This window comes from Schistocerca gregaria, chromosome 1 (genome assembly GCF_023897955.1).
Source record: "Schistocerca gregaria isolate iqSchGreg1 chromosome 1, iqSchGreg1.2, whole genome shotgun sequence".
Classification (NCBI taxonomy): domain Eukaryota; kingdom Metazoa; phylum Arthropoda; class Insecta; order Orthoptera; family Acrididae; genus Schistocerca; species Schistocerca gregaria.
In genome coordinates, this window is record NC_064920.1 from 931,648,913 (window position 1) to 931,670,468 (window position 21,556).

The following is a 21,556-nucleotide window of genomic DNA, read 5'->3' on the forward strand; positions in this document are numbered from 1 at the left end:
GATGCAGATCACAATTTAGTAATGATGAAGAATAGACTGAAATTTAAGAAAACTGTGAAAGAAAGTGGATGTGAAGTACTGAGGAATGATGATACACGTTTGAAGTTCGGTACGGATGTCGATAACGTATACGTGAAGAGGAGCGGACATTCACAGAAACGGGCATTAACAGAGGTTGTATAGAGAAACTTTGTAGAAGGAAAGAAACTGCGATGAAATCTTGCGTAGCGCATGAAATACTTCAATTGATCTACGAAAATTAGAATTACAAAATTGTTCAAGGAAAGACAGGATTACAGCAATGCAAATCACATAGGCGTCAACAAACGCAAAACGAGGATAATGTAATGTAGTATATTTAGATCAGGTGATGCTGAGGGAAGTACGTTAGGAAATGAAATACTTAAAGTAGTGGATGAGTTTTGCTGTTTAAAAGCAAAATAACTAATGAAGATAGAAAATGTAGACTGGGAATGGAAAAGAAAGCGTTTCTGAAGAACAGAAGTTTGTTAACATCGAGTATAGATTTAAGTGTCAGGAAGACTTTTCTGGGAGTTTTTGTATGGAGAAGAGCCAATTACGGAAGTGAAATATGGACGGTAAATAATTTAGACAAGAAGTTAATAGAAGCTTTCGAAATGTTTTGCTACAGAAGATCGCTGAAGATTAGGTGGGTAGATCGCGTAACTATGAGAAGGTACTGAATAGAATTGGGGAGAAGAGGTATTTGTGGCACAACTTGGCTAGAAGAAGGGGTCGGTTGGTAAAAAATGCTGTTAGGCATCAAGGAATCACCAATTTAGTATTGGAAGGAAGAACGGGGGTTAAAAATCGTAGAGGGAGACCAAGTATCGAATACATTAAGCAAATTAAGGCGGATGTAGGTTGCAGTAGGTACTTTGAGATGAAGAAGCTTGCATAGGATAGAGTAGCATGGAGAGCTGCATCAAACCAGTCTCCGGACTGAAGACCACAACAACAACAAATCACTTCGGAATGAAATAAATAAAAAGTACACGGCAGCCAAGGAAAAATTACTGAGGGAAAGATGTGAAGAAAAGATGTGAAGAAATCGGAAAAGGACTTGTCGGAAGAAAAGTCAAAACAGAAAAATTCCATTGTTAAATGCAGAGGAAAGAGAGGCTTGGTGGCAAGAACGTATTGAAGGCCTCTTAGAGGGGAGGACTTACCTGATGATGTGCTACAAGAAGAAATTGAAGACGACATGGAAGAGATAGAGGATCCATAACAACAGTTTGAAAGAGCTATCGAAGACCTGATATCAAATAACACAGAAGGGACAGATAACTTTCCTTCGGAATTTCCAAAGTCGTTAGAGGAATTGGCGACAAAACGACCATTCAACTCTATGTGCAGAATCTATGGGACTGTCGAAGTACCCACATAATTCCAAAGATACCAGTGGTCGGTAAGCGCGAAAACCATCGCACAGTCACTTTCAAGAGGTCATGCATCCAAGTTTGTGAGAAGAACACTATACATAAGAATGGGAAAGAAATTTGGAGAACTGTTGCCTGACGATCAGTTTGCATATAGGAACGGCAAAGACAGCATGAAGGCAGTTCTGAAGTTGCACCTGTTAATGGAAGCAAGGCTGAATAACAATCTAGATACACTCATAGGAATTGTCGACCTCGAATAAGTTTTCGACAATGTATTATTGAGCAAGATGTTCGAAATTCCGAAAAAAAAGGAGGTGGCTCTAGGGAAAGGCAGGTAATTTACAACACGTACAAGAAAATAAATGGCTCTGAGTAGTATGGGACGCAACATCTTAGGTCATAAGTCCCCTAGAACTCAGAGCTACTTAAACCTAACTAACCTAAGGACATCACACACACCCATGCCCAAGGCAGGATTGGAACGTGTGACCATAGCAGCCCCGCGGGTCCGGACTGCAGCGCCAGAACCGCACGGCCACCGCGATCGGCACGTACAAGAAACAAAGAGCACAGCAAGTCTGGTAGTTCAGGAACGAAGTGCGCAGATTTGGAACCATTGTAATCTTTCACCCTTACATAAAAAAAACAATGACGGAAGTAAAAACAACTTTTAGGTTGTAACCTCCCCACAAAATAAAATAATATCAATAATATTCTATTTAGTGTAACCTCAAAACAGAAAAATTTTTAAACCTCTCAACAGTAAAAAAATATAATTATGCCGTTCACATTCAGTATAACCTACCAACAGGAAAATTGCGTAACGTATCAATAATAAAATGTGACTAATCTCTCAATAAAAAAAATGTGGGTCACTTATAACCTTTCAATAATCGACAGTCAATTTAACCTGGTAAATTTTGGACGTCAGCAATGCTGCGTCATGGCACTGATACATCATTCTGAATAAACTGAAAAATCTTACCTTAATTAGATCGCCGGATAACGCGTATATATCTGCTCGTATAAGAAATTTTCCTGGCGCAGCTAAGAACAATGCTGGCCGATAGATTCGTCTTATATAAAAGGAAATAACTGATTTTTCTTTTCAATAATCGGGATGGCCAAGGATTGGAGAAATTAATGAATTCTTTAAATTGAGATTAATGTCAAAAGTTACTTTTTATGAGAAAGATTATTATTAACAGATTTTTTAAGAACATTTACATGGGACTTGATATAACAATACTGCATATGCGCGAGGCTGCTTTTACCTTATCCTACAACGCACAGGCTCCGCCTTCGCTGCACACGACCGGCCCAGCCAACACGACACACCAGACACCGAGACACGACTGCTCGCTAGTAACAACTTACTCCTACTGCTACACAAGTTCCTACTGCAGTTAATACTGCTCTTTGGTCTCAGATTATCTTCTGGCTTACATATCGCAAACAGCGCGTGAGCAATCCATCGAAATTACATCAGCTCGAGTGCGTTAACAACAAATTCTTTAATCATGGACCTCTTACATAACGTTCCATTGGGTGGCAAAAATTTGGCAGCGATGGTGAGTCAATTGGACTTGCCATGAGCAACAAATTTTTCTATAATCTATTTAGTTACTTTGTCTACAGTCACAGAGTATATACATCATTGATAAGTGCAGAAAATATTAAGAAATTAAATAGAGTGCACACGCACTGAGTGCAAAACATATTCAGAAATGACAAAGTATATACGCCATGAGTACAAAATATATTAACAATTGATATAAAGTGCACACGCACTGTATACGTGTTTAGCATTTTTACATGAACTGATCACATCAACAAATGAAATAAAGTGCCCACGCACTCACTGTATATGTCTTTATCATTTTACAAGAATTTAAATGCGATGTATAAGTCTTTACCATTTTCTTTACATGAACTGAAAACATTAAGAAATTAAATAAAGTGCACACGCACTGTATAAGTCTCTATCGTTTTACAAAAATTTAAACGCACTGTATAAGTCTTCACCATTTTATAAAAACTAGGAATGGAATGGGAAGGATTGCATCATGGTTGTAGCACAGTAGGTTGCACGTAGCTGCACTGAAAGTCCATATCTTTCTACAGAAGCACAACACCAAATGAGACAATCTGCAGTTCTCTTCCCTGACGTATTTATCAGTGAAGCCAAGACACTGAAATGTTGTATTAATATTCAATGTTATCATTTTGGTAGTACATTAGGTACACCAAACAGTGGGACCATAATAACATCTCCATCGTTCAAGGTGGTGGACAGCTTGATATGTCAACACCATATTCTTGTAGAATCCATACTGTTACAGCAACGTAGAATTAGTGCAAAAACCAATATAGTGCTCCATGAATATGAGGATGGACAGGATAAACGGATATTGCAGTAATTGCTGGTAATTAGGTCAGAAGGTGAAGGACACATTAAGTCTTATGCTAGTCACCATAGAATTACACTAGTGTATCAACCGATATGAACAATTATTGGCAGTCATTGGCTAGTTACTAAAGATGTAGTAAGTATTGAGTATTACAAAACACTATTCATAACTCATCTGATTGAATCAGTGGCATTCATTGGCCAGTTACAAAGTATTCATATAGTGTTACAAAACATTATTCAGTGTTATTCACAAGTCATCATTTAAAACAGGAGCTATTGAGTGTAGCATCAAGCTACTAGTGTTTATATATGATATCATGTAAGTGACATAAGATATATTTAAAATGTAAGACATCAGAACTATTACTCAAAGTCGGTAGTCCAATAATACATAGACATTAATCATCAGTAAGTGTTCATATCAATAACCGGAAATGGCATTACAATGTGATAAATCAGAAAGTATGTTTATTCAATAAATGGTTTAATATTGGAGACTTGGTGATTGCCTTTGCTTTTTCTGGTTCTCAAAGTTTCAACGTGTATCACATTAGGATGAGGAATGCTCCGAATTCTGTATGGACCTGCGTATAGAAGTTCAAATTTACTGCATCTACTCTTTCCTCTGTTGGATAAATAGTGTGTGCGTACTAATATCTTCTGTCCTATGTGAAAGTCACGGCGTGTACAAACCTGTTTTTGCTGTCTTCTCCGGCGCTCTGCGGCACGTTTGATGTTGTTGAGCGCAATCTCAATTATTTTATGGTGGCGTAGTCGACGAGATGAAGGAAAGAATACTAATTCTTTGATTTTGTTAGGTGGTTCAATATTTTTCAATATAACAGTCGGAGATAGCATAGTAGATTCATTTGGTATGGAGTTAATTACATCCTGGAATGAGAGTATGTGTGTATCCCAATCAATATGTCTTTTATGGCAGTATATTCTACATAATTTACCAATTTCTTTCATCAGTCGTTCACAAGGCTTCAAAGAAGCGTGATACTTGGATATATAGATCGGAGAAACGTTTCTAGCTCGTAACGTACGTGTCCATATCGCAGATCTATATTGTGGTCCATTGTCGGAAATTACTTTCAATACATGCCCTACATGAAGTAAAAAATGTTTTACAAATGCATTCGAAATAGATTTAGCAGTAGCTTTGCGCAACGGAGTGAAGGTAACAAATTTCGAAGTGAGTTCAACAGCGACAAAGATGTAGCAAAAACCTCTATTAATTCTGGGAATCGGACCAAAAATGTCTACAGCGGCCATGTATCTCAATTTAACAGGTACAATGGGATGTAACGGAGGAATATGTGAAGTCGTGTCTGATTTAGCTTTCTGGCAGATTTTACATGACGCTAAAACTCGTCGAATACGTTTCTCCGTGTTGGCAAAATAACAGTTCTGTCTCAGTATAAGAAAACATTTTCTGGATCGATAATGTGCGTAACTTAAATGAGTATACTAAATTAATTTCTTAACAAGCTCGTCAGGAATACATAATAACCAGTTGTTATTGTCAGGGTGAGAGCAGCGAAACAGAATGTTATTCCGTACCGTGTAATGGTTTCTAATGGTAACGTTATTCTTATCTTGCCAAAGGTGTTTAATTTCTTTCCATACGTTGTCTTTACTCTGCTCTTGTGCTATATCTCGTAATGACGATGAAATGAAATTTTCAAATGCGACATGTTGAATATACATGACGCTAAATTTGCTTGGCAGAAGTTAGTTGCGATGTCTTGCTGATTGTTGCAGAGAGAACGGGATAGTGCGTCTGCTACAATATTTTGTGTACCGGTAATGTGAACAATTGTAAAATTAAAATCCTGTAAATACAGTTTCCATCTGCTTAATCTGTCATGTGTAAATTTAGCGAAAAGTAAAAACTGGATAGCTCTGTGGTCTGTGTAAACGGTAGTATGTCTTCCATAAAGAAAATGCCTAAGTCGGGTAAATGCCCATAAAACACATAATGTTTCAATTTCTGTAACAGAATAATGGCGTTCAGCAGGTGACAGAATGCGACTTGCAAAAGCGATGTTTTTAATTACTGTATTACCGTCTTCTTCAATTTACTGAAAAATGTGTACGCCTAAAGCTGTGTTAGAACTGTCGGTGGCAATGGAAAAATGTCTAGTGAGATCTGGGTGTGATAAAAGTGGTGCGTTCAACAAAGCTTGTTTCAGATTGACAAATTCAGACTGCGCTTGGCTATCCCAGGACCAAATAGTGTTTTTACCCGTCAGTTAGCATAATCTAGGGGTGTCTAAAGCAGAGTAATGAATAAATTTAAGGAAAAAGTTAATTAAACCCAAAAAGCTGCGTAGTTGTTTCTTCGTCGTTGGAACAGTAATGTCACGTAAAGCTTGAAGTTTTTTCCGGGTCAGGCGCAATGCCTTCTGCTGAAATTACATGTCCAAGAAATTTTATGGAAGTTCTGCCAAAGTGCGATTTGTTAAGATTAACTGTGAGTCCTTGTGCACGAAAAGTTTGCAACAGTTGTTCCAGAATCAGATTATGTTCAGACCAGTTAACTTCTGCAATAAGAATGTCGTCTACGTACGTTGTGATTCTGTCTTTAAGTTCTGTCGGAAGTATAGTATTCAAACCGCGAATAAACGCTGCTGAAGAAATTGTTAAACCGAACGGTAATTTACAAAATTTCTACAGTTCGGATGGAGCTGAATTTGCCAAAAATCCCGATCTCAAATCTAATGTGGAATAAACAGCAGTACCATGAAATTTCTGTAGAAGTTCTTCTAGTGTCTGTGGGCGATCTGTTTCATTAATAATAATGTCGTTGATGTGACGCGAATCAAGTACGAGTCGAAGTGATCCATACCTTTTCTTAACAATATGGAGCGGGTTTATGTACGGACTAACTACCGGTTCAATAATACCTTGGTCAAGCATAAATTGCAATTCTTTCTTAACTTGTTCTCTGTGAATATACGGAATGGGATAATGTTTGGCTTTAAATGTGTCGTGCTGTTTAACTTGAAATTCATACATGAAACCGGACATAGTACCTGGGATGTTGTCAAAAACTGGAGCTTGCTGTAAAAGGATATTGCATAATTGAGTACGTTCAACGTCTGTATTTGCACTACTTTGTTTTACTTTCTCAGAAATCATTTGCATGACGTCGTAGTCGGCTTCTGCAGTCAATACTGCTCTTTGGTCTTAGATTCTCTTCTAGCTTAGATATCGCAGGCAGCGCGTGCGCAATCCATCGAAATTACATCAGCTCGAGTGCGCTAGCAACAAATTCTTTAATCATGGACCTCTTACAAGGTATGCGATTAAAAGTTAGGTTGAAACGGTATCAATGATAAGTTTCGCTGTTGGCATTGCTATCCTAGGTGAAAATGAAGAAGGATTACTGGATGTTTTGAATGGAATGAACGTCTAATGATTAAACAATATGGATTGTGAATAAACCGGAAAAAGATAAAGGCACTGAGATGTAGCAGAAATGAGAATAGCGAGAAACCTAAGATCAATATTCGTGATCACGAAAGAGAAAAAGGTAAAGAATTCTGATATCTTGCAAGCCACACTGTCCATGACGCATGATCCACGAAATACATAAAAATCAGACCAGGACAGTCAAAGATGGTATTCCTGGCCGAGAGAAGTCTGCTGTTATGAAATTAGGCCCATGGACAGCGGGAAAACTGGAACGAAAGATAATCGAAGCCTTTGAGATGTTGTGCTATAGAATGATGTTGAGATGTGGGTGGACTGATAAAATAAAGAACTACGAGGATTTCTGCAAAATCGGTGAGGAAAGGAATATAAGGAAAACTGACGAGAACAAGCGACACGATGGCACCACGTATGTTACAACATCGGGGAATAACTTCCATGTAACTAGATGGAGCTGCGTAGGGTAAAACTTCAGTGGAAGACAGAAACTTGAATACATCTAACAAATATTTGAGGACGTAGGTTGCAAGTGTTACTCTGAGATGAAGAGGTTAGCGCAGGTTATGAATACGTGGATGACCGCTCACACAACTTTCAAGACAGATGACTCCCAAGAATCTCAATAAATGAACTGTGAGACTGGCTAATATTCGTTAATATTTCCATATGCTTCATCAAATGACTGCAAGAAGTACCTATTTGAACTCCACACAGAATACAAGTGCTTTATGTTGTGTAATTACTTGTTGTTGTCTAAGTGATGAATTACCCCAGAATGTTATCACACAGGACTTAACGAATGAAGTTATAGAAGATGTTATAACTTACCGACTACTGTACCCGTAGAGTTGGCCGTTATTCGTTCTACAAAAGTATCTAAACCCAAACATTTTAGCACGTCTACTGCAAGGGTTTTCCTATTTAAGTTTGAATCAGTATCCACAGCAAAGAACTTAGAACTTTCTACCCTTTATTGTTATTGTATTATCATCATCTTTTTGTAAGCGGTGTTGTTGTTTTTTGTTTGTGTGCTTTTTGTTGTAGTTACTGTTGTTGTGATCCTCAACTGGCTTGTTGCAGCTCTCAACACTATCCGGTGCAGGCGGCTTCATCTCTGAAGAACCTACATACGTTTAAACATGTTTAATGTATTCGTCTCTTGGTCTCTGTCTAACATTTTTGCCCCCCATACCTCCCTCCACTATTAAATTGAAGATACATTGATGTCTGAGAGTGAACAACATCAATAGACCCATTCATTAGTCAAACTGTGATACAAATTTATATTTCCAATAATTTCTCCTTTATTCAGTACTTCCTTATTAGTTATGCGATCTACCCATATAATCTGCAGCATTCTTCTGTGGCACCAGATTTTAAAATGTTCTATTCTCTTCTTGTCTCAGCTTTTATTCGCACTCGTTTCACTTCCGTACAAGGCTACATTTCATACAAATAAATTCAGAAAAGAACTCATAACACTTAAATTTATATTAAATATTGACTACTTGCCCTTCTTGAGAAACACTTTTCTTTTCAAGACTACGTATTACATCCCTTTTACTTTGGGCATCATCAGCTATTTTACTGCCAAATTACAAAATTCATCTATTACTTTTAGTGTCACATTTCTTTAATCTAATTCCTTCGCCATCGCATGATTTAATGCGGCTACAGAGTCCATTACGCTTATCTTGCTTTTGTTAACAGGCATTTTATACTTTCCGTTTAAGACATTGTCCATTGCGTTCAGCTGGTCTTCCAAATCTTTTGCTGTCTGTAACAGAGTTTCAGCATCATGGGCAAACCTCCAAGTTATTGTATCTTCTTCCTAAGTTTTAATTCTATTTCCAAAATTTTTCTTTGATTTCCTTTACCGCTTGTTGAGTTTAGTGATTGAATAACACCAGGGATAAGGCACACCTGTGTCTCACTTTCTTGTACACCACTGCTTCAACTCTTATACCTGTCCTCCCGTTTCCGTTGTTGTTGTTGTGATCTTCAGCTCAAAGACTGGTTTGATGCAGCTCTCCATGCTACTCTAGCCTATGCAAGCCATCTCCGAGAAACTACTGCAACCTGCATCACTCTGAATCTGCTTACTGTGACAGCACGTCCTCTTGAGTAATTCCCGTCCGCAGATATGAGTGGGTTACTATTTTACTTCTAGAATATTTTACCCCAGAGAATGCCTTCATCATTAAACATTACAGTAGAACTGCAGTCTCCCCTTACTTTCAGTTGCTCGCAATACGAGAACAATAAGGCCGATTTGGTTGACGTTTAAGTTCAGATCAGTAAATCATCTAGACTGTAGCATCTGCAACTATTGAAAAGGTTGCTGGCCATCTTCAGGAGCTACACGTTTGTCTGACCTGTCAACAGATACCCCTCCGTTGTGGTTTCACCGACGGCACGGCTATCTGTATCGCTGAAGCACGTAAGCCTCCCCATCAACGGCAAGTGCATGTGTATTTTACCCTGCTACCTTCTGAACTTCAAAGAGTGTATTCCAGTGAATATTAGCAAAAGCTTTTACTAAGTCTACAAAAGCTGTAAACGTAGGTTAGCATGTCATTAAGGCATCTCTTAAGACAAGTCGTATGGTCAGTATTGTCTCGTGTGTTGCTACAGATCTCCGGAAAACAAAGTGATCTTCTCCGTGGTCTGCTTCTACCAGTGTTTTCCCCACTCTTCCGGAAATGATTTGTGTTAGTAATTTGCAACCATGACTTAGAACTGATAATTCGGTAATACACTGAAGCGCCAAAGAAACTGGTATAGGCATGAGTATTCAAATAAAGAGATATGTAAACAGACAGATAACGGCGCTGCGGTCGGCAACACTTATATAAGACAACAAATGGCGGGCACATTTCTTAGATCGGTTACTGCTCCTAGAATGGCAGGTTATCAAGATTTAAGGGAGTTTGATCGGAGTGTTATAGTCAGCACACGAGCGATGGGACGCCGCTTCTTCGAGGTAGCGGTAAAGTAGGGATTTTCCGTACGACCATTTCACGAGTGTGCCTGTGCATACCAGGAATCCGATAAAACATCAAGTCTCCGACATTGCTGCGGCTGGAAAAAGGTCCAGCAAGAATGGGAGCCACGATGACTGAAGAGAAACATTCTACGTTACACAAGTGCAAAAAGAAACAATCAATTTACAGAAGTGCTGCCCTTCCGCAAATTGCTGCCGATTTCAATTAAGTGTCAGCGTGCGAGACATTCACCGTAACATAATCGATATGACCTGTCGGAGCCGAAAGCCCACTCATGTACCCTTGATGACGGAACGACACAAATCCTTACGCCTCACCAGGGCCCGTCAACACTAACATTGGACTGTTGGTGACTAGAAACATGTTGCCTAGTCGGACGAGTGACGTTTCAAATTGTACCGAGCGGATGGACGTGTACGGGTATGGAGACAAACTCATGACTGCATGGACCTTGCATGTAAGCAGGGGACTTCAAGCTGATGGAGGCTCTGTAATGGTGTGGGGCGTGTGCATTTTGGAGTGATATGGGACCCCTGATACTTCTTTACTTCTAAAGCTACTTTAATTTAGCTAAAGGTGATATCTATCTTTCCCCTAATTGTATATGCTTCTCTGTACCGTACTTGTATTTGTATTCTAGACATTCGAACTTTTATAGTTTCCGTGAATTTGTTATCTGTATTCCCTTTCGCTTGCTTGATTAGCTGCATTTTTACATATTCTCCTTCCATCAATTAATTTCAGTATACACTGTGATATCAAATGATGACCGTATCTTTTAACCTATTTGATTTTTTACTGCCTTCACTATTTCCTCTCTCTCCCCTTATGTATTTCTTTCCCCTGTTTCAGTCAATCGTTGCCTAATGCTCCCTCTGAATCTCTGAAAAATCTCTTGTGGTTTCAAATGATCCAGATCGCTTTTATTAAATTTCCTACATTCTTACAATTTCATCTCTTCCAATCTAGAGTTCACAATCAACAAATTATGGCCAGATACGCATCTGTCCTGTAATTGTCGTACGGTTTAAAATATTGTTACGAAATCTGTGTCTTACCGTTACATAATCAATCGGAAACTTTCCAGTGCCTCCAGGTCCCTTCCACGTGTACAACCGATTTTCGTGATTCGCATACCAAGTGTTAGCGATGATTTAATCTTGCTCTGTGCAGTTCAACCAGGCAGCTTTCTCTTTCATTCCTTAGCTCCAGTTCATTTTCTCCTATTGTTTTTCGTTCTCTTTCTTTTCCTACTTCCTAATTCCAGTCCGTCATCACAATTATGTTTTCCTCCCCCTCAAATGCTTGAATAATATCTTTTATCTCGTCATACATTGTTTCAAAAGCATTATAACCTACTTATCTACTAGGCATACAAAGTTGTACTACTGTGGTGGATATTGGTTTCATATCAATCTTGGCTATGACAATGCCTTTCATCTGATGAGAAGTACTGTTCATTCTCTGCGGACTTGTCTCCATTGTATCTAACATCAACCTGTTCCGCTCTCATTTCAAATTTTGTAGCCTACTTAGCCAATTAAGGGAACTAAATTTCCATGCTCCGACATATTGAATACCATCCTGGTTTTTTCAGATGACGACATCCTCCTCGATAAGCCCAACCCGGAGATCCGAATGCCAACTGTTTTACCTCGGAATATGTGTTACGTTTTCATGTGCCACGGCCATACAACCCCAAATATTTACCAGTAACTTAGACTATCATGATTGACACAATCAGATGCCTTCGGTATGTCATAGAAGATCTCACCTGGTGTAATTTTGTCTTTTAAAGGTTTTGTCATGTACTTAGAGAATGTATACCTGTCGCAGTAGAGAGACTGTTTAAATCGAAACAGCAGTTTGCTAATGATGGATTATGTAAGTGACTAGGATTTATTTCACGAAATTTACTCTGTATTTATCATGGGTCAAATGGAAAACTTCTCTGCAGAGTGTGACGGAGCAACACTATCTGACATTCCGGCGATCCTTTGGTCTAATGCGGTAATTAAGCTCGACGGACACCTTGGCGACATTTGAGGGGGAAAAACATACGTAGAACCCGACTTAATTCCATTTCGTACTTTCATTTCCCACCAATAGTAACAATACAAGCCCAATAATCCCCTACAGAAGCAGTCAACACTGTCAGTTTCAAGATTCAGGTACATAGCATGGAACAGTGAAATGTCTATATCTGTATATAACACAAGAAATGAAGATAAAGTCCCACAGCTTTGCCAGCGTGCATTGCTTTCGAATTATTAATCACTTTGCTTCCCCTTTCCATATCCTTCAGTCGCATTGAGGGAGTTCTTGGCTACACTTCTGTTTTGATTTTCCTTCGAAATCTTTGTGTGAGAAAGACGTATGAATACTGACTTCACAACAAAACGCAAGGCAAGCCTTCTTAGCTAGCCGTCACTCATCGACGACGTTGTTTCTGGTTAGGTTTATTCTTTGTAAACGGTGCTGAGTAACAGGTGCACTCCATTGATTTGTGCGTCACTTCCTGTTGCAGACTAGGCGCTCGGGCGGAATGCGGAGCCGTGGCCGCGACTGCGGCCTGCCCTCCAGCCTCACAACCAGACCCAGCACCACCCCTGGCGTCAACGTCACGCTCCCGCCGGTGGGTACCGCACAGAGCGTTGCAGCCCGCTGCTCTCATTGTCTGGCTGCTGCGCAGCGAGGAGCGACGCGACACCCCGCCTCCCGCCATTGTTCGCTTCCAGCGACAAGAAATACGTCAAAAGGGGCACCTGCCAGGCCTCCTGAATGTGCACGCTACTTCCTACGTCTTGTTGACATGTCTGAAGCGAAAGATTTGGCCATTATATGAGCTTCGTGTAGAATAACTCTAAAACAAAACAAAAAAAAAGACAAGGCGACACTCCACGTGGAATTATCTGAATGCGACGGAAATCGTTAGACGTGACGCACAGTACAAACAACTGATTATTCTTTCAGAAAAAGTGGATGGTTTATGTAAGTGAAAGAGCTTCACAAACTGACCAACTGACCAAATCAGTAACATGTTGAACCTCTTCTGAGCTCTATGCAACCAGTTATTCGGCTTGGCATTGATTGACAGAGGTGTTGGATGTCCTCCTGAGGGATATGATGCCAGAATCTTTCCAAATGATTCTTTACGTCTTCGAAATCCTGAGCTGCTTGGAGGGCCATGCCCATAATGCTCCAGACGTTCTCGAGTGGGGAGAAATCCAGTGACCTTGCTGGTGAAGGTACAGTTTAAGCACGAAGACATGCAGCAGAGGCGCCCGCCATGTGCAGCCGGGCATTTTCTTGTGTAAATGTAACACCAGAATGGCTTCCGATTAAGGACAAAAAGCGATGCCTAGAATGTCGGCGACGTACCGATGTGCTGCAGGCATGCCGCGGATGACAATCAAAGTGGTCTGCTATGAAAAGAAATGACACCCCAGACCACCGCCCCTCCTTGTCGCGTGTGGAGGGCGATAGTCAGATTAGTCTCTCACCGCTGTCTGGGGCGCCTCCAGACGCGTTCCTGGCCTGGAACCTCATTGACTGGAGTATAATTTTCAGCGATGAGTGCTACTTCGGAGTGAACCCCGATGACCAGTGAAGACTTGTCAGAAGATACCTTGGACGAGTGTGGGACACGACCCTGAATGTCGCCTGCCATACGGCCAAAAAGCAGGAGTGATGGTCTGGGGTGCCGCTTTATTTCATAGCAGGATCCATTTGGTTACCACCTGCAACACGCTCACAGCAGAGAGGCACGTTGATGATGCTCTACACTCCCTTTTCTTGCTTTTCATGGCTAGCCATCCTGGGCTTACAGTCTAGCAAGATAGTGCTCGCGCATAATCGACGAGAGTTTCTACAGCTTGTCTTCGTGCTTGCCAGACCCTACCTAGGTCTCTGGAACTCACCCAATTTGAGAACGTTTGGAGCATTTTGGGAAGGGCTCTCCAAGCATCTCTGGATTCTGACGGTCTAATGCACCTATTGGACAGTATTTGGGAAGATATCTCTCAGGAGGACATAAGAATTACCAATCAGTGCCTAGCCGAATAACTGCTTTCGTAAGGGCCAGAGGTGGACCAGTGCGTTATTAACTTGCTCAATTTATGAAGCCTTTTATTTTAAATAGATCGTTCCATTTTCTTTGAAATTGTGATCATTTATTTGTCTGAACACGTACATCACTTCTACCGATTTCAGTCTCATTCAGATAATTCCTTCGCAGGCTGCTGTTGCCGAGTGGTTCTAGGAGCGTCAGTCTGGAACCGCGCGACTGCTACGGTCTCAGGTTCTAATGATGCTCGGGCATGGGTGTGTGTGATGTCCTTAGGTTGGTTAGGTTTAAGTAGTTCTAAGTTCTATGGGACTGATGACCATAGTGCTCTGAGCCATTTCAACCATTTGAATTCCTTCGTGGAGTGTCGTTTTGCTTTGTTATAGAGACGTTCAATCTTTCCCGAAATGGGAGACCTGCAGTGCACTTTAAGTAACACGTTTAGTGCTCCTATAATAGCTCACCTGATTAAAAACTACTCATTCCCAGGAAACATCACAGTGATACCATGTAGTACCAACAGAAATTTTCATGTTGTTGTTGTCTTCAGTCCTGAGAATGGTTTGATGCAGCTCTCCATGCTACTCTATCCTGTGCAAGCTGCTTCATCTCCCAGTACCTACTGCAACCTACATCCTTCTGAATCTGCTTAGTGTACTCATCTCTCGGTCTCCCTCTACGATTTTTACCCTCCACGCTGCCCGCCAATGCTAAATTTGTGATCCCTTGATGCCTCAAAACATGTCCTACCAACCGATCCCTTCTTCTAGTCAAGTTGTGCCACAAACTTCTCTTCTCCCCAATCCTATTCAATACCTCCTCATTAGTTACGTGATCTATCCACCTTATCTTCAGTATTCTTCTGTAGCACCACATTTCGAAAGCTTCTATTCTCTTCTTGTCCAAACTAGTAATCGTCCATGTTTCACTTCCATACATGGCTACACTCCAAACAAATACTTTCAGAAACGACTTCCTGATACATAAATCTATATTCGATGTTAACAAATTTCTCTTCTTCAGAAACGCTTTCCTTGCCATAGCCAGTCTACATTTTATATCCTCTCTACTTCGACCATCATCAGTTATTTTACTTCCTAAATAGCAAAACTCCTTTACTACTTTAAGTGTCTCATTTCCTAATCTAATTCCCTCAGCATCACCCGATTTAATTTGACTACATTCCATTATCCTCGTTTTGCTTTTGTTAATGTTCATCTTATATCCTCCTTTCAAGACACTGTCCATTCCGTTCAACTGCTCTTCCAGGTCCTTTGCCGTCTCTGACAGAATTACAATGTCATCGGCGAACCTCAAAGTTTTTACTTCGTCTCCATGAATTTTAATACCTACTCCAAATTTTTCTTTTGTTTCCTTTACTGCTTGCTCAATATACAGATTGAATAACATCGGGGAGAGGCTACAACCCTGTCTCACTCCTTTCCCAACCACTGCTTCCCTTTCATGCCCCTCGACTCTTATTACTGCCATCTGGTTTCTGTACAAATTATAAATAGCCTTTCGCTCCCTGTATTTTACCCCTGCCACCTTTAGAATTTGAAAAAGAGTATTCCAGTCAACATTGTCGAAAGCTTTCTCTAAGTCTACAAATGCTAGAAACGTAGGTTTGCCTTTTCTTAATCTTTCTTCTAAGATAAGTCGTAAGGTCAGTATTGCCTCACGTGTTCCAACATTTCGACGGAATCCAAACTGATCCTCCCCGAGGTCTGCATCTACCAGTTTTTCCATTCGTCTGTAAAGAATTCGCGTTAGTATTTTGCAGCCGTGGCTTATTAAACTGATAGTTCGGTAATTTTCACATCTGTCAGCACCTGCTTTCTTTGGGATTGGAATTATTATATTTTTCTTGAAGTCTGAGGGTATTTCGCCTGTCTCATACATCTTGCTCACCAGCTGGTAGAGTTTTGTCATGACTGGCTCTCCCAAGGCCGTCAGTAGTTCTAATGGAATGTTGTCTACTCCGGGGGCCTTGTTTCGACTCAGGTCTTTCAGTGCTCTGTCAAACTCTTCACGCAGTATCTTATCTCCCATTTCGTCCTCATCTACATCCTCCTCCATTTCCATAATATTGTCCTCAAGTACATCGCCCTTGTATAAACCTTCTATATACTCCTTCCACCTTTCTGCCTTCCCTTCTTTGCTTAGAACTGGGCTGCCATCTGAGCTCTTGATATTCATACACGTGGTTCTCTTCTCTCCAAAGGTCTCTTTAATTTTCCTGTAGGCAGTATCTATCTTATCCCTAGTGAGATAAGCTTCTACATCCTTACATTTGTCCTCTAGCCATCCCTGCTTAGCCATTTTGCACTTCGAAATTTTCATAACAGTCTCAATTCAGTGAGATCGTAAGTCGTCAGATGGTTTCACATATGCCATATCCAGTTGAAGGCAGAGTTGAGATGCTGATTGCTGAATTTCTCCGTGTTACCGCCTTAAGATCGGGTAATTTAGCGGAACCAGTAGAAATCTATAAGCTGCCTCACTGTTCATCAAACAAGGAGCGTTTGCTTGCAGCTCGGTGATGACGGATGTTGTCAACTTGAAGTCGGGAGTATTCCACAGCATACTGTTCGTGAAGTAGAAGAAACGACTACATCGGCTCACAGAGAAAGATTTTGAGACACTGTGATCCATGTTCATAGTAATCTAATTCGTTGGTGCCAAGTCATTTGAAGGAGGACATCCCAAAAATCACCACAGAACCACCTCCAGCCAACTCCTTGACGCGTAAAAGATCCATGAACGAATGATCCGTGACGTGTATCCATTTGTTTGTAAGCAACCATCGTCTCCACTCACTGATGGTGAAATAACGGTATGAGGAACCGTGTAAAAACGTGATAGTGCCATTCTATCAACCCTTCCTCTTCAACAGCCATGTCAGCTGATCTGAATCTCTAATAACCAGAGGCAACTACAGTTGTCAGGCCATAACGGTTCTTTCATTGTTCAGGCAGAGGGTTCATAGGACTACAATACGAAATATTAGTTTCTCTATTAGATGAATGAAAAAAAGATCTACTTGATACAATCATTTGCCACAGGTGAGCTTGATAAGTTACAACTGTCATGCGCGATTAAAGCATCGCTTCATTCATTAATTAATGAACTGTTCTCCTGAAGTGCAACATTCGCATTTACAAAAGTACATTTCCACCTGAGACTTGAATAAATCTTCAGTCTTACGTGATGGTGCTGACGGCTTCAGCTGAGGTCACAGGCTAGGAGTGGGGAGAGCAGTTCCCTGTTGAGCTCCATATTGACCTCTGGGGGAGGACACTAATATGCCGAGAAAGAGGGAGTGTCTTCATCAGGATCATCCACTCCCCACTGCGGATTGCACTCAGACATCGTTAATGTCTGTGGTATCGGTGTGTGTTGCCGACAGTGCGTTTTGCCGCTATCTTTGGGCAATACCACAGAATTCAATGTAGTCCACAAGTAATGCCATCGAATGTTATGTATGTGTCTTGGACTCTACTTCGACCATTCTGAGTATGGCATTTGAAGTCATTAAGAAGAGTTTGTAGAGGCTGTGCTCCTACAGTAGCTAATGTTCATATGTGGTAGTGAACAAAGAAATAAAGTGATTTAATATGTTGGTGTTTCTGTTTTCTTGTGATATTACTCCATGCACTTTGAAAGACAGCCATACAAAAAAAAAAAAAAAAAATCAAATCATTGATCCTTCACGAGATATTAGTCGCTATGTGTGATGACATACTATGTATGGGTTTATAGTATGGGTTTCATCCGTTGCGAACGCCACAATCTGCCACTGCATAGAGGAGCTACATCCATATTTTATACTTCGGAGGAGGAGCTATCTGACCAATCCGGTGTCAGGACAGCAGAGTTTGAGCAGCGTGACTGGTACATAGTCACACAAAGCACACTTGTCACACTTACGTTTCCGGGAGCATTGGAACTAGATGCATTATGAAGACGCTGCTAGAACTTTATTGATGACTTTGTATGACGTCCATTTCGATGGCTATTTTCTTTATTAGAGTATCTAGGAATTGATGATGAGATCATACCTTACATGTGCACAATGGCGAAATAGTAGAGATTTCTGTTCTATATATGTACGGTCTTTAAAACCAAGGTTAAATCCATAGTTCAGAGTGAGTGGTTTGGTTCCATGTACAAGTATCAGTATCGATATTTCATTTATTCATCAACGAACGTAGACAATGGCATACATTCAATTCATTTGACATCACGCACCAAGGTTGCGATCGATCGAAGTGTCGTAGTTGTTAGCTCACTGGACTCGCATTCGGGAGTTCAGCGGTTGCATTCCGCGTCCGGCGATACAATTTAGGTTTTCCATGATTTCCCCAAATCGCTTCAAGTAAATTCTGGGATTGATCTTTTAAAAGGGCCTGGCCGGTTTCCTTCCCTATCCTTCAGACAGTTCGTGCTTGTGCTTCGTCTCAAATGACCACGATGTCGACGGGATGATAAACCAAATCTTCCTTCTTTCTTTTGTAGGTTTTTGTTGGATAGAAATATTTCATTAACGATCAGTAGCCTGAAATTTTGCCTGTGCTGTATGGTGCCTTAAGCGTCGTTACGTTTTCTAAAATCCAACCATCTCAAAGCGTTTTTTTTTTACTTTTGGAAATTAAATTAAAACCTTTTTTATTGGCCTATTTTCATCAATTCCTTAAATATGACCGTAAAACTTTATAAACCCTTTTTTCTGTTCGGTCTCAGTAAGTGTTCATATGTTTCTGTATAGATTTTCTTTCCTCTTCTTCGTCCAATTGTTATATATGTTACTTTGTGGTCCAAAAATTTGGAGAAAGGAGAACCACTTGCATGAATATTATGAGCTCAGATGGAAACCCAGTCCTAACAGAAGAAGGGAAAGCAGAAAGGTGAAAGGAGTATATAGTGGGTCTGTACATGGATGATATATTTAAGGGCATAATTATGAAAATGGAACAGGACATATATGAAGATGAAATGGGAGTTATGATACTGCGTGAAGAATTCGACAGGGCACTGAAAGACCTAAGTCGAAACAACGTCACGGAAGTATACAACATTGCATCAGAACTGCTAACAGCTTTGAAAGAGCCAGCCCTGTCAAAACTCTACCACCTGGTGAGCAACACGTATGAGACAGACGAAATACCCTCTGACTTCAAGAGGAATATAATAATTCCAATCCAAAAGAAAGCAGGTGTTGACAGGTATGAAAATTACCGAACTATCACTTTAATTAGTCACAGCTGTAAAATACTATCATAAATTCTTTACAGACGAATGGAAAAACTGGTAGAAGCCGACCTCGGGCAAGATCAGTTTGGATTCCGTAGGAATGTAAGAACACCTGATGCAATACTGACTCTACGGCGTATCTAAGAAAATGGATTACGGAAAGATAAACTTACGTCTCTAGCATTTATAAACTAAGAGAAGACTTTTGATAATGTTGACTGGAATACTATCTTTCAAATTCTGAAGGTGGCATGGGTCCAAAACAGGGAGCGAAAGGCTGTTTACAATTTGTACAGAAACCAGATGGCAGTTACAAGAGTTGAAGGGCATGAAAGGGAAGCAGTGGTTGAGAAGGGAGTGAGACAGGGTTATGGGCAACCCCCGATGTTGTTCAATCTGTATACTGAGAAAGCAGTAAAGGAAACAAGAGAAAAACTGGGACAGGAATTAAAATCCATGGAGAAGAAATAAAAACCTTGAGGTTTGCTTATGACATTGAAATTCTGTCAGAGACAGGAAAGGATCTGGAGGAGCAGTAGAACGGAATGGACAGTGCCTTGAAAGGAGGATATAAGATGAACATAAACAAGATCAAAACGAGGATAATGGAATGTACTCCAATTACATCGGATGATGCTGAGGGGTTTAGATTAGGAAATGAGAGACTTAAAGTAATAGATGTGTTTTGCTATTTGGGGAGCAAAATAACTGATGATGGTCGAAGTAGAGAGGATATAAAATGTAGACTGGCAGTGTCAAGGAAAGCGTTTATGAAGACGAGAAATTTGTTAATGCTGAGTATAGATTTAAGTATCAGGAAGTCTTTTCTGAACGTATTTGTATGGAGTGTAGCCATGTATGGAAATGAAACATAGATGATAAATAGTTTAGACAAAAAGAGAATAGAAGCTTTCGAAATGTATTGCTACAGAAGACTGCTGAAGATTAGATGGGTAGATCACGTAACTAATGAGGACGTACTGAATAGAATTGGGGAGAATAGGAATTTGTGGCACAACTTAACTAGATGAGGGGATAGGTTGGTAGGACATGTTCTGAGGCAATTTAGTATTGGAGGTCAGTGTGTAGGGTTAAAATTGTAGAGGGAGACCAAGAGTTGAATACAGTAAGCAGATTTAGAAGGATTTAGGCTGCAGCAGTTACATGGAGGTGAAGAAGCCTGCACAGGTTAAGTAGCATGGAGAACCGCATCAAAACCAGTCTCTGGACTGAAGACAACGACAATAACAACAACAACAAAAATTTTGTGAATATTTTTCTTTAATTGTCTCCCTGTTTTTCTTGTCCACCTCCTATATTCAGTGTTAGACATTCACATCCGTATATTAGTCTTTCTTTACTTGTGGTATTATCTAATCCATTTGATGGTATCAGTTCTCCCAAATAAACTTACCACCCCTTTTTGAGTGAGGCTCCAGCTATTGCCGGATACAGGTCTACAGAGAAGTACGTTAACTGTTTATCTTTTCTTGTCTTTACCTCGTTGTATTAAGAAGTTTAATCTCGCATTTTTGTAATTGTAAGTTCATTGAGTTTGCAGCGCAGTAGTTGCTCATTTGTTTTGTTTTGAAGACAAGCGTCCGTTCATTTAATAATCCAGTCAGTGAGGCTCCAGCTCTCGACTGATGCAGATCTACTGAGCAGCAAATTAAATGTTTATCTTTTACTGGCTTTTATTTGTAGTACATTTATTCAATTTCTTGCATTTTTCCTTCTAAGATGTGTAAGCTCACATATTTTAAGGGTAAACTCCAGCAGTCTGTTGCGCAGTTTTCAGTTCTTTGGAACAGCCAGCTACCTATCTCACTGTGCCATCTTCGTCCATTGGTGACACCTCAAGAGGGAAGCAAGCTGCTTATGTAGGATTCTATCTGCTTTACTTCTTCAGTTAGTCTTGTTAGGATGAGTAGGATGTGTGCTTGCTGTATTAGGACGCAGGAAGAGCCAGCTACAA

At 40.3% G+C, this 21,556-nt stretch overlaps 1 protein-coding gene across 2 annotated transcripts in view; it reads left to right on the top strand.

The window, feature by feature from the left end:
• Positions 1 to 21,556, top strand: part of LOC126275269 (discoidin domain-containing receptor 2-like) — a 741,207-nt gene that overhangs the window by 236,079 nt on the left and 483,572 nt on the right. For both annotated transcript variants that reach the window (XM_049977182.1, XM_049977183.1), the window contains exon 2: positions 12,790 to 12,897. The gene's annotated coding sequence lies outside the window, so the exon portion shown is untranslated. The remainder of the gene's footprint in view (positions 1 to 12,789; positions 12,898 to 21,556) is intronic.